The sequence below is a fragment of the Oncorhynchus masou genome, chromosome 27, assembly GCF_036934945.1.
Source record: "Oncorhynchus masou masou isolate Uvic2021 chromosome 27, UVic_Omas_1.1, whole genome shotgun sequence".
Taxonomy (NCBI): domain Eukaryota; kingdom Metazoa; phylum Chordata; class Actinopteri; order Salmoniformes; family Salmonidae; genus Oncorhynchus; species Oncorhynchus masou.
Window position 1 is genome coordinate 22,428,017 of NC_088238.1, and position 14,108 is coordinate 22,442,124.

At 42.8% G+C, this 14,108-nt stretch overlaps 1 pseudogene; it reads right to left on the reverse strand.

Annotated features, from left to right (window-relative positions):
- Nucleotides 1-13,749, reverse strand: part of LOC135515410 (acyl-CoA synthetase short-chain family member 3, mitochondrial-like) — a 41,253-nt pseudogene extending 27,504 nt beyond the window's left edge.
- Nucleotides 13,750-14,108: the final 359 nt, after the last annotated feature.

Genomic DNA, 14,108 nt, shown 5'->3' on the forward strand with positions numbered 1-14,108 from the left:
TAAAGAGTATGTATTCATATCACGCTGCTCCTTGGTCTCCTCCTTACGACGAACGTGACATCCTGTCTGTCTCCAGTTCCTGTTTTCTAGCTTTCCCGGTTTTTGATCATTCTGCCTGTCATTCTATACCTTGTTATACCACCCTGGATTACTGTCGAAACTGTCTGCGTCTTGGTCTTCTCCCGAGCCTTGATCATTTATGTTAATTAATGGTCAATTACCGTGAGACCAGCAGTTATTTGCTTGACAATCACTGGTTGACAAAATTTCATGACCGCCACAGCTTAGATGCAACTCAATGTTAGGCAGGTATTCCTAATGTTTGGTATACTCAGTGCATATATAGGCTTTTGAGAAAACCAAAGCAACCTAATGGTCACCTGAAAAGACAAAGGAAGGCTCATACTGTATATTGTATCAACTGGAGCTGTTGCACTGTGGCACATTGGCTCATGATAACTAACATTGGATGACTCAGTAAAACACCAAAAGCCACGTTTTGCGTGGTAACTCCTGTGGGTTACTGCTGCTGAGTTACTCCTGTGGGTTACTGCTGCTGAGTTACTCCTGTGGGTTACTGCTGCTGAGTTACTCCTGTGGGTTACTGCTGCTGAGTTACTCCTGTGGGTTACTGCTGCTGAGTTACTCCTGTGGGTTACTGCTGCTGAGTTACTGCTGCTGAGTTACTGCTGCTGAGTTACTGCTGCTGGGTTACTGCTGCTGAGTTACTGCTGCTGGGTTACTGCTGCTGAGTTACTGCTGCTGGGTTACTGCTGCTGAGTTAACAACACCCACCTCCAGGGAGGTCTGTGAGACAAAGAGCCATCTCCCCAAACATGCTAATCTGGGCTGAGATCCAAGACAGTGATATGTGGATTCTCTCTCACTCTCACCCGTACATTCTCAAGGTCCATGTCTATTTTTTTATTCCATATTTAACACAGATGTCTGCTCTTCCCCGGTCGATTCTCTGTCAGGCACGCAGAATAATAAATAAAAAAAACGTACAAGGAATCCAATGCCTATCTCATGCCGCCTTCTCTACCACATTTATCACTGTTTTGTGGGACTGGGGGTAAGGGAGAGAGGGACATTCGTACGATGGCTCGCTGCCTGGAACATGGGCTGGAATCACCCACCAAGTGGCTAATAGGGTCTTAGTGACTCTAAAGTCATTCGAAGGTGACAGGGGAAAACAATGCAGTTTAGCCCTACACTCAAGACCCCAATTACACATCTCATCACCAATATAGACAACAGTGATGATTGGGAGGTATTATATACAAAATGAATCACACACTTTCACCAACAAGAAGAACTTCCCCTCCTCATCCATTGTAAAGCTGCTAGACCACAGCACGCGGTCTATGAATGATGCACTGTGAATTGCTCTGAAAGGACTAGTATTAATGAAGTTAGATTGAGAAGCTGATTAAGTTAATTGGGTGGCTGTGGGAGCGTAGTGAAAGCCTCAGGGCACTCTATAACCATTGCAGAGCAGCCCCAAATCCTTGTGGGCTAATTCCTCTTCTTAGCACGGCACTTAGTGAAAGAAATGGCCTTTCCTCTGATGCTCCGCATACAGTATAAGTGCGAAGCATGAATTAAATTGGGAGCATAGTCCATGCACTTAATGCCTGCAGGGGCTTTCAAGGAAGAGTTATACTGTGGAGATATAGCTATTTGTTACGCCTTCTCAAGGCCGAATTAATGTCAATGGGCTGATCAAATACTACCAAGGCGGCAATAACAATTCACTCACATTGACAATTCCCCTAAGATAGACTAAAACTATAATAGATTAACATTCTCAAAAGGTGCTCAGAGAATAGAGTCCTGCATTTATAATTTGTTACAACTATTCTTGAATTCTGAGCCTTTAAATGAGATATAGGGGAAATGTTGGGTCAGATGTAATACCACAACCGGTATCAAGAAATGGAACCATCGTCCTAGTGTAACATGTAGTGTCCATTATGATGTTCCAGTAGCAAATGAAAGTCTTACCAGTCTGCCACCAGTGGTCCAGTACAGGCACTCCAGCGCTCCTTTTGGCCCAGTTCAGTCTCCACGTCACAGCGCTCTCCAGCCAATAAAAGGCTCTTCAATCTGGAGGAGCAGCGAGAGCAGTCAGGCTCTATAGGCCAGGACAGTGTAATAGTGTAGCAGATCTATAATGAAGCAATAAGGCCTGAGGGGGTGTGGTATATGGCCAATATACCATGGCTAAGGGCTGTTCTTAGGCATGACGCAACACGGAGTGCCTGGATACAGCCCTTAGCTGTGGTATATTGGCCATATCCCACAAACCCCCGATGTGCCTTACTGCTAATATAAACTGGTTACCAACATAATTAGAACAGTAAAGATAAATGTTTTTTGATACCCATGGTATACGGTCTACGGCTTCAGCATTCACAGTTCGAACCACAAAGTTCATAAAAAACTATTTAACAGCCAAGGAAGGTTACGACTGTGTTTTCAAGTTATATTAAACTGAGTTGTGCCAGTAGCAAGGTGAAAAAAAGCAATAAGCTGGAGTTTTCCCATTAGACTAGAATTGCCTTACGAGTCTCAGACAAACTTGCACAAAAACGTGTACACAAAACAGTCCATATTGTTTCTGTTGATCTGAGTAAAAATCCCACTCTAGCTGTGGTTATATACAGTTGAAGTCGGAAGATGACATACATTTTAGCCAAATACATTTAAAATCAGTTTTTCACAATTCCTGACATTTAATCCTAGTAACAATTGCCTGTTTTAGGTCAGATAGGATCAACACTTTTTTTTAAGAATGTGAAATAATAGTTGAGAGAATTATTTTTTTCGGCTTTAATTTCTTTCATCACATTCCCCCAGAGGGTCAGAAGTTTGCATAAACAATTTAAAGGCAATACTAATGGAGTGTATCTTGGGTCAAACGTTTCAGGTAGCCTTCCACAAGCTTCCCACAATAAGTTGTGTGAATTTTGTCCCATTCCTCCTGACAGAGCTGGTGCAACTGAGTCAGATTTGTAGGCCTCCTTGCTCGCACACGCTTTTTCAGTTCTGCCCACAAATGTTCTATAGGAATGAGGTCAGGGCTTTGTGATGGCCACTCCAATACCTTGACTTTCTTGTCCTTAAGACATTTTCTTGCTGAGCGGCCTTTCAGGTTACGTCAATATAGGACTTGTTTTACTGTGGATACAGATACTTTTGTACCTGTTTCCTCCAGCAGCTTCACAAGGTCCTTTGCTGTTGTTCTGGGATTGATTTGCACCAATGTGCATTCATCTCTAAGAGACAGAACGTTTCTCCTTCCTGAGCGGTATGACGGCGGCGTGGTCCCATGGTGGTTATACTTGCGTACTATTGTTTGTACAGATGAATGTGGTACCTTCATGCGCTTGGAAATTGCTCCCAAGGATGAACCAGACTTTTGGAGGTCTACCATTTTTTCTGAGGTCTTGGCTGATTTCTTTTGATTTCCCCATAATATCAAGCAAAGAGGCACTAAGTTTGAAGGTAGGCCTTGAAATACATCCACAGGTACACCTCCAATTGACTCAAATGATGTCAATTAGCCTATCAGAAGCTTCTAAAGCCATGACATCATTTTCTGGAATTTTCCAAGCTGTTTAAAGGCACAGTCAACTTAGTGTATGTAAACTTCTGACCCACTTGAATTTTGATAGTGAATTATAAGTGAAATAATCTGTCAGTAAACAATTGTTGGAAAAATTACTTGTGTCATGCACAAAGCAGATGTCCTAACCGACTTGCAAAAACTATACTTTGTTACCAAGAAATTTGTGGAGTGGTTGAAAAACGAGTTTTAATGACTCCAACCTAAGTGTATGTAAACTTCCGACTTCAACTGTAGATACAGCCATGCTAATCTTCACTCAGGGACCTTGACATGGTCTGATAAAGCAGAGAAGACTTCATTTGCTGCCAAAACGTCTGAGGCCATACAGTTTCCATGGCCTCCTGCCACACATAACAACTCGAGGAATTCTAATTCAAATAGGCCTCAGAGGAGGCTGGTGGGAGGAGCTATAGGAGGACAGGCTCGTCGTAATGGTTGGAATGGAATCAACAGGACGTTATCAAACATTTCCATACTGTATATTCTCTTCCGGTAATTACAATGAGCCGGTCCTCCTATAGCTCCTCCCACCATCCTCCTCTGATTGGTCTGTTATCTGGGTCAGGGTGAGGGTCTTGGTGTAATCTGAATGAGAATGGGTAGAAGAAGCAGGGTCACAGAACTCTACAGAACATCCAGAGAATCACCCTGCTGATCTTTTCTCCGTATTCTACACAGCACACCACATAAATTTAAATCTCACCCGTGACACCTTGCCCTGTGTTCCCTGCTCCTACTTTGGAACAATCTGACTATAGATGTTGGGAGAAGGGGAGAGACAGGCAGCCATGGATGGTTGGATCTGTGTGTAATTTATGCAAGTGGGTGGGTGAAGGCCAAGCACATTTCTCCATATCTTCAGAGGCCCAGATTCAGCCTTGGACAGGCAACAATAGTCCCACAGCACTATACCTAACATAGTCCCAACTGGGGAAGTTTGTGTCTCATTAGCAAGAATGAGAGAGGAAACATTCGCCCCCATAATTGCATTTAGTATGCATGTGTTTGTGTGTGTGTGCGTGTGTGTGTCTGTATGTGCACCTTGTGCGTGTCACCTTGCAATGAGAAGGTATATCAATTGCACATATATTCCTTGAAAGATGGCACATGACATCCCAGATAATGCATTATATAAATCCTGCAAATGTTAAGCAAACAGGCAGAGTGAGTCACAAGCCAAGCTTCCTGATGCTACAAGCTGGAAATTGTTATTGATCGAAATCATGAACGTTGTCCCCCATAAGTAAGAGTCTGCTCTGCCTGTGAGCATTGAGTTAGTGCTCCTGGCTATGTTAATAAGGGCTATGAAATGGTGCTTGCTCCATTGTGTTGTGATTGTTCCTCTGAGTGGGTTGAACGGTAGAGCTAGACGCGACTCCTATACCAGAGAGCTCCAACCCCATTTTTCTATTACTTTTCTGACATCTGGGGTGACGAGTGAAATTGCTCAAGCTCGCTGATAATGCTCCAAGGCGTTTACAGGAAGCAACTCATGTGTTGTAATAACAATAGTCATCGTGAAGTACCCAGCGAGAATGAAATACTGGGCTGAAAATGGCAATTTTGTGGCTTTGGCACGTCTGCACCTTTCAACACTTGGAGCTACACAGGAAAATCTGATTTTCTGAAAATCAGCACATAGGAAAGTGCATTCATAATGACTTTGTGGCACTGGAGGAGGCAAGCCCTCTTGCCGTGCCCTTCCAGCTCCTTCTTCTTCTTCTTCTTTAAAAAATGTTTGCGAATCGCAACCAACTGACAGGTGGATACACCACTACCTACTGTACTGGCGTGTGAGGCCGGTCACGACCTACCTATCCTTCCAGCGCCTTTCCGGCACTTTCTCTGTTGGGAGGCTAATGGATAATAAGTCAATCAAGTTGTGATTGGCTGGACAATCAGCCCCGACAGTTGATTAGGCTGCTGCTGCTCACATTCGAGGGAGAGGACTGGAGATACAGTAGCAGCCGACAGTTTGGAAAGATTATCTTAAACTGAGAGTCTTTGTTATTGGAAGTTAAAACTCTTAAAGTATATTTATAAGCATTTTTGTTGGTAAGTGATGTAATAAAGCCTGATTTCTGTTGGGAAGTGATGAAATAAAGCCTGATTTCTGTTGGTAAGTGATGTAATAAAGCCTGATTTCTGTTGGTAAGTGATGTAATAAAGCCTGACTTATGTTGGTAAGTGATGTAATAAAGCATGATTTCTGTTGGTAAGTGATGAAATAAAGCCTGATTTCTGTTGGTAAGTGATGAAATAAAGCCTGATTTCTGTTGGTAAGTGATGTAATAAAGCCTGATTTCTGTTGGTAAGTGATGAAATAAAGCCTGATTTCTGTTGGTAAGTGATGTAATAAAGCCTGATTTCTGTTGGTAAGTGATGTAATAAAGCCTGATTTCTGTTGGTAAGTGATGTAATAAAGCATGATTTCTGTTGGTAAGTGATGTAATAAAGCCTGATTTCTGTTGGTAAGTGATGTAATAAAGCCTGATTTCTGTTGGTAAGTGATGAAATAAAGCCTGATTTCTGTTGGTAAGTGATGTAATAAAGCCTGATTTCTGTTGGTAAGTGATGAAACAAAGCCTGATTTCTGTTGGTAAGTGATGTAATAAAGCCTGATTTCTGTTGGTAAGTGATGTAATAAAGCCTGATTTCTGTTGGTAAGTGATGTAATAAAGCCTACGTTTGAAGCGTTCACTCTGCCTCACTGACCCTCTGTAACTGGAGACCCTCTGGTCCATGTGGCTTCTCCCCAGGCTCTGTCACGAGCGGCAATAGTTGTTATGGGCTCTGTGGTATATTTTAGCACAGGATTTGGTACAATTAGCTACCCATGTGGTGTTACTGAGCTAGGAGCTGAGAAGAGGCTACTGCAGTGAGCTTATCAGAGAGATCGTGATGAATATTTCATATGCTATCCACCCACATCATATTACTACCAAAATGTCTATGGCCTACTGATAACGGTGCCATACACTGAGGAGATGCCAGCAACAACCCATTCATAGGAGTAACCATCCACACGTGAACTAAGGCGTTTTAGTGTCTTAATCCTTAATAAAGTGTTCTCAAAACGCTTGCCTTTCACACTTCAAGTTTATAATCAATTCATGAGAAAGAGGGGAAATAGAGTTGACGTTTTAATTGACCTGGATTGCTATTGTATTCAACTTTACTGGATTGCGTTCTTTTTATATTCACTGAGAACATCCTATTTCCTGAGCTGTAAAATAACAAGTCTAGTGTCTGCATCTTGACTGTTAACATTGCTAGTAGAGAAGGGAGAAGAATAGTTTTGATGGTTGTCTGTTTTGTCTCCAGGCAAGGAAACAAAGGTTAACCGGATATTCGACTACTGTCTGAGTCTCCAGAATCCAGACAAACATCTTACATTGTGGTTGTTGTGTTTGTGCATCAATTCTCTCTCAGTGAATTGCTGTAGTCTTTCACTAACCTGCTCCCTCTGGGAGAAAGACAGTCATGGAAAGATGCTGCATGGCACATGACAAAACCAACAACTGAAGCATAGTCCATCAGAACAACTAGCAGAAAGTATGTCATGTTATAGTCCAGGGAAAACAATGAATTCAATCCCTTTGGGATTTGTGTCTCAGGTCTGCCTGGAGCAGTCGAGGCCAAACCCTGTTCAGAAGCAGCACACAAAATACCTTCAAATTCCCCACATTCAGATTATTCAATGGCAAACTATGACCAAAGATCAAAGCCCCTGTTTAATGACGCAGGTATGGAGAAAAATCTAAATAAGTGGAGTTACCACCACACCCCCTCTATTTTCACATTATACCTGATCAACTGTGATTCTGTTTCAAAATATTAAGGAACCAAAACTGTATTTTCCACAGATTTATTATCAATATAAATTATGACATTTCCCATGGGGATAACAATCACTCCAGTCCCTGGAACCAGGCACCATCAAAGATGGCATTGCCTGAGGCTCTCTACAGCACTCAGTGATTCCCTGTGTGTTTAGCAGCGTGGCAGCAGCACAGTATTATGTAATAGGAATGAATGCCCTGCAGGTGTTTTATCCATCCTGATTAAACCTCAATCAGGTCTAAATGGGAACACAGGTTGTGAGTGATGAGCCTGGGCCAGGCAGGGACACTGCTCCAGCAGATGGACAGAGACTAACAAGAGAGTGGGCAGGCAGAGCCAAAACCTTCAGCCAGTGGGGGACAACACCAGATATGGATGAAAGGTACCCAGTCTCTGGACGTTGATAGGACTAAAGGGAAGGCCTACTTCAAGTGGGCAGAAAAGGTTCAAAACAGAGCTGGCCACGACAGTTGTTGAATGGTCCATCTCCACAGTGTTATGCCAATATGTGGAGATTGGGTGGTGAGGGTACTTGGTGAGGGATTACTGAGCCCCTATGGTAGAATGGGTGTCCTGCTGGCGGATGGCTCGGATGGCAGTGGGCGCGGTGAACATGGAGGAACAACCATGCTCTGACAGAACGCGGAAGAGCGCCCGGCATCCGGTGTCCCAACAGGCTTGCCCTGCATAGAGAGAGAGAGAGATCCGTTACAAACCCAAACAGCCTGAGGACATAAGCTTACATGAACACGCCAGTTGGGTATTGAAATGTAGCGGGACATTCAGAGCAAGCTGTTTTTAGAGGCTTGCGGTAGTAATGACTCAGCCAGCCACCTATCAAACAGAAGAACAGTACTAAGGCCATAATGTTTTCTTACTACTGACGTTCCGCACCATTAACACTTCCACTGTGCCGAACAGAATGAATATTCATGGAAAGATCTGTTTGAAATGGAGACAAAATTATATTTGGAGCCCAGACAGATGGACTGAAACTGATGAATAGAAACAAGATTACTCTATTGAGAAAGTATTGTGCTCCAACAAAAGTTGCAGTGAGGAAGAGCCCACGGGCGAGCGGAACCGATATTCATTCTCTAAAGGTTCAGTCGGCGAGGTTGCTCCACATGATAGGAGAGAGAGAGAGAGAGACGAGGCGTGAGGGAGAGAGGGAGAGAGGGAGAGAGGGAGACAGATTAAAATGAGCTGGGAAATCAACAACAACAGACTCGAGGGCCTTAATTTCCTCCCAGTGTGAATATCTATGACTGTGTATTAATCAGTGAGAGGACAGAAGGTTGTGTGGAGCAGGGTAGACAGGAGCAATGCATTCCACAAGGAAAATGCAGCCACAGACAACAGGCTCTGGATAAAGCCAGGCTGATGAATTCAACACCCACCTCCAATCCTCCAACAGCCACAGAGACCAAAAGTCTAATTAGGCAGATAGCCTCCATGAGCAGTCCTACCTCCCCACCCCTCTACTCCCAACCCCTGGGGTCATTTGCCCAGGGCCCAAACACAGCAGAATCACCAGCTGCTCTTCATACAAATAACTTCCACAAACCAACCTAACTGGGCCTTTTCGAGCCAGTGAATATTAGTTTAATGAGGCCGGGGTAAATTTGCAATGATGATCATGTGCATGAATATCAAAAGGCTGGTTGTCTGAAATCTCATATTCTCATGCGTCATTAGGAGTCAATTTTTCTTGTGCTCATTGTCTTTAAATAGAGTAATCTGCGAAGCATTTGGAATCACTGAGTGCAAGGGACAAGTCCTTGAGAAAGTTGAGTTTGTGTGTTTTTCTGGAGTTAATTGACCAATAGTGACCCGTTCACAAGTCATTATAATAGGCCTATGTAGGCTACGGTACATACCTCGTATAGAATGGTGGTGTTGCCTAACAGATTGTTACGGATGTGTAAGGGAAGCGAAGTCAGGTGCAGGTGCAACTTTTATTCCGGTCAGAAAATAGGCACAAAATGACTAAATCTAAGTGCCCAAAAACACGGAACAATAAACAATAGTATAGCGCATGAACATACACCATTAACAATAAACAATTACACACAAAGACATGGAGGGGAACGGAGGACTAAAATGCATGTAGTGTGATTATGGAATGAAAACCAGGTGTGTATGAAACAAGACAAAACAAATGGATATATGAGAAATGGAGCGGCGATGGCTAGAAAGCCGGTGACGTCGATCGCTGAACGCCGCCCGAACAAGGACAGGAGCCGACTTCATCGAAAGTCGTGACACAAATGTAGGAGTGGCCCACTACCCAGCCCTGGTCAGACGCTGCCCACCATACCAAGTAGAGAGTAGGCAGAGAAAGAAGAGAAAATCCATACTGTACTATGTTTGTGCATGTTTATGGTGTATGTTCTGTAATACAATGATAAAGAACACTGGAGATGTTTCACATGGACTTACTTCACCAGGCTTGAGGCCATAAACGTTTGCCATGGTCCATGTCAACATCACCTGCGTATCCAGCAGTATCCCTGACAACGCCCTGAGGGGAAGATATAGAAAAGAGGCGAACGTTGATGCAAGAAGAATGCAACAAGCTCTTAACAGGTTCATTTATTTTATTATACATTCAAACCCTTGTATAAATCTTGGTTTTTCAATTCAACTATCTTTGCGATGTATGGTAACATAACCTGTAGGAGTTCAGCTGTTTCCTCCATAGATCTCACTGGTGACAACGAGACTGAGAACAGCAGGCCAGCGGGTGGATATTTCATGTTATCTGGGTGCTAAAGACAAAGGGAGCTATCTGGAGATGTGTTTTTCCAATTTAGAACCACCTCCGGTCAATCTTTCAACCTCCTGCATGGTTCACCTCATTTTCAGTACTACCGGTTCTGGTTTAAAAATTGTCTCATTTATCTCACGGTGGTAAAGTTTAGAATGAACTTGAATCACATTTGCAGAGCCATGGAATGTCTACTGTAGTATATGATACACATTACTTGCATTAAACTGTGAAATTGACTGGATTCCTTATGATAAAAATCGTCAGACACAACTGGGCAAAAACTGGTTGAATCAACGTTGTTTCCATGTCATTTCAACCCCCAAAAAATGCAATGTGATGATGTTGAATGAAAATGGAAAATGGATTGGATTTGAAAAATGTAATCATCATAAGGGAGATGTTTATTCTGTTTATTCACCCAAATTTGAACCTAAATCCAATGAAATTGTGACATTTTTTGTTGATTTCACATTAGTTGACAACACAACCATATTTAAATCATACCTAGACATCGAACTGATGTCTGTTCCCAGTGGGTCTTTATCCCCCTTCCTGTAATGAACTTGTTGTGTCGAGTCAGAGTGCTTGCTGTACCTTAGGAGTTCTGGTGGTCCCAGACGTATAGAGGACGTATAGAGGATGGCTGGCAGGGAGAGACACACAGTCATGCACAACTCAACAAGGCTCATCCGACCTCCAATGCCATATTGCCCAAGAAACGTTTTTTATAGTCGTCACAACTTGGGTTTTCAATTGTGGATTTTTCAATAAGTGAGCTTTCATGATGCAGAACATGCGGAATTCAAACTGCCCAAAGGCAGAGGGAAAGGAGGGAAGACCCCCAAAGCCTTGAGTTGTTTTTTAATTGTTCTCTCCTCTTCCAAAATAATATAATCCAGTAGTAGGACCCTTCTCTGATTAATGAGGCCTTTATGGGTGGGTTTTGAATTCCACTTCTCTGGAATCACTCGCTGCCTTTCCATAGTGATTACTAGAGTGGTTTAACATTCACAAGAGCGGCAATATACCAATGACTTCAACAACAAAAAAAGGGGGACATCTCATATTCTCCAACATCGGAGGTATGGTGATTTGCTCAGACAGTTTCCATGACAACATACAACGTATCACCTTAACAGTATCCTCCCTGTGTTGCATAATCAAAAATAGCTACTAGGGTAACTGTGCATAAAGGTAACACAGCAACAATCAGGGTGCAAAACCCCAGACTTTGTGATACATTCCAAACATCGGTGGTACTAATAAAATAGGTGTGAAAGATTGCCTGAGCAGAGTGATTGCAATACTTTGCAAAGCATTTTCAGAATGATTTCCCTGAGCACAGATTTGGCTGTTTTTATGAGTTGAGAAGAAACTAATTTCAGTTTCCTGGAGTGCCAACACATTACTGTAAGTGGCTGCTGGCTGTTTTGGGGGAAATTGACTGTCTTTTCTTCTACCGGTTCTGCCTGGTTTCACTCTGACCCTGTGCCAGGCTCCCCGCCACAGCCTAGGGGCACGTCTCAGCGTTGCGTGATTCAGTCCCTCATGCGCACCGTTTCTCTCTCCCACCTTTGTTTCAACAGGCCGTTTAGGAGCGACAGATCTGTCGAACCATCCATAACTCCATACAAGCTCACAGCTGAAATAATCCAATTCATATATACACTGGAACCGTATTCGTGGTTCAGTCAGGAAGTAATAGCATTAAGTAACCAATAGAGAGGATCATGTAAAACTATTGCATGTCAGCAGAGTTATTGTCTTTGTGAAATGGCAGGCATCTCTCAGAGAGTTGACGTTAGTGAGTTAAGCCTTACCACAGAATAACATAGAACTGTATTCTATCTCAATGGACCTCACCATGCCGGGCCGGTTGTCGATGAGGGCCTTGGAGGGACTGTGAGAGCTGAGCTCCAGGGCTTTCTCCACCAGGGGAATGTACTCCACTCTCCTGCCAGGCTCAATGCCAAAGGAGGCCGTCACTATCATCTTGGGCTGGAAGACACAGCATTCACACAGTGTGCTACCGGTGCCTAAAAGAAACAAGGCTTAAGAGATGTGATACAACACAGCTCAACAAATGCATTCGTCTGAAATGGACTTTAGAACATTCTGAAAGGCCATGTTCTGACTATGTAATGTACTATCAATATGACCGATGTTACCTCTCAATTACTATCTGCACACCATCATACCTTCCTCGGGTTACTGATCAAATGTATTGAGGGATCTGAAATGACTGTCTCATTCAACATAGAACGAGTGTCTCTAATTTTTCATTCATTCTAATGCAGTTTAAATCAGGCTAATCAACTCTACCCAAATGTTTGAGGAGGAATCTTCAACAATAGTGGAGGTGCTCCTCTCTGAATGTTATGTAGGCCTAGAAAGTAAAAGGCTTGAAGGTCTGGCTTAAATAGCTTAAAAGGATTTCTCAGTATACGCAATTCAGCGTCAGAGTCACATACTGGCTAATAGCCCTACTGCTTTGATGAAATCCCTCCCACAAAGTGCTTCACTTGGCGTCAGTGAGACCTTTATCTACTGCAATATTACAATCTCTGTGACTGTGAAAGTGGGCCATCAACTCTTCTATAAACAGTCCTATAAATGTGGCATGTACATTTCACATTTAACCATTCAACCATTAAACAGATCTGACAGTGGAGAAAATACCAGGTGGGGAAGGGGTTCAGGCTGCTTAGGGGAGGCTATACTATGTTACAACATATGGGTGAAAATGTATATTTAGAGGGACGTCCTACAGTCTAAATGAATATGTACAGTGTGAAGAGTTTTTCTGAAATCATTACCTGTTCCTGTAGTTCTCTAAAAGTGGTTGAGATCATTACCTGTTCCTGTCGTTCTCTAAAAGTGGTTGAGATCATTACCTGTTCCTGTAGTTCTCTAAAAGTGGTTGAGATCATTACCTGTTCCTGTCGTTCTCTAAAAGTGGTTGAGATCATTACCTGTTCCTGTAGTTCTCTAAAAGTGATGGTCTGCTTAATTCCAGTCACTGGGCTGTCATAAATGATGGCCGGTTGATCTCCTCGTCCGCTCTCGACATGGCGATCCAACGCATTGTGGCAAACATTCAACTTCCCCCCGGCGAACCTTACAAAGAGAAAACCCCACATTACAGGAAGCATATTGTCATTAAGAGACAAATAACTACTGTGATACTTTCACTATAGATCTATCAATGTTATGAAATAACATAAAGATAACAGTAAGCACATTGTAGCTTGGTCTACAATTAGAGAATGTGTATGATAAGATAAGGGCTAAACACAGACAAAAATGTCAGTTTTTCCTGCAACGTACAGGATCTATGTACAACCCCAGATCTTTTGATGAAATGGGACTCTCAACTCATTATGAGCTCTGTTGAGGTACTGAGGTGCTGAGACAAGCAGATGGTGTCTGGATTCCTGTTGTTTTAAATATGCACGCACACAGATAGATGAGACATCATGCACCGTCGCTCACCAGCCATGCCTGGATTTTAACACTATTACAACACAGAGGTCAATCTAGAGAGCATATGGGATTTTTACCATGCAGAATTAAAGGTTCATCTTGTGAGGTCTGCCATCAAATACCTTGAACATGGTTTAATAATGTGACCTTGGTGCACAAAATTATTTATGACAACCATTACAAAATATGAGACAATTAAGCACAAGTGCATGATATTTCACTGTTGGATAGTCATAGAATTCTAACTGTACGTCCTGTGTACCTAAATGTATTGTCCACACATCTAATGCTTTCAAGTAGTAGGATAAATTGTATAGCTCCAAAGTAGTAGGTGGCGGTAGTGCACAGATCACGTCAACGGGTCTAAAGGTTGTC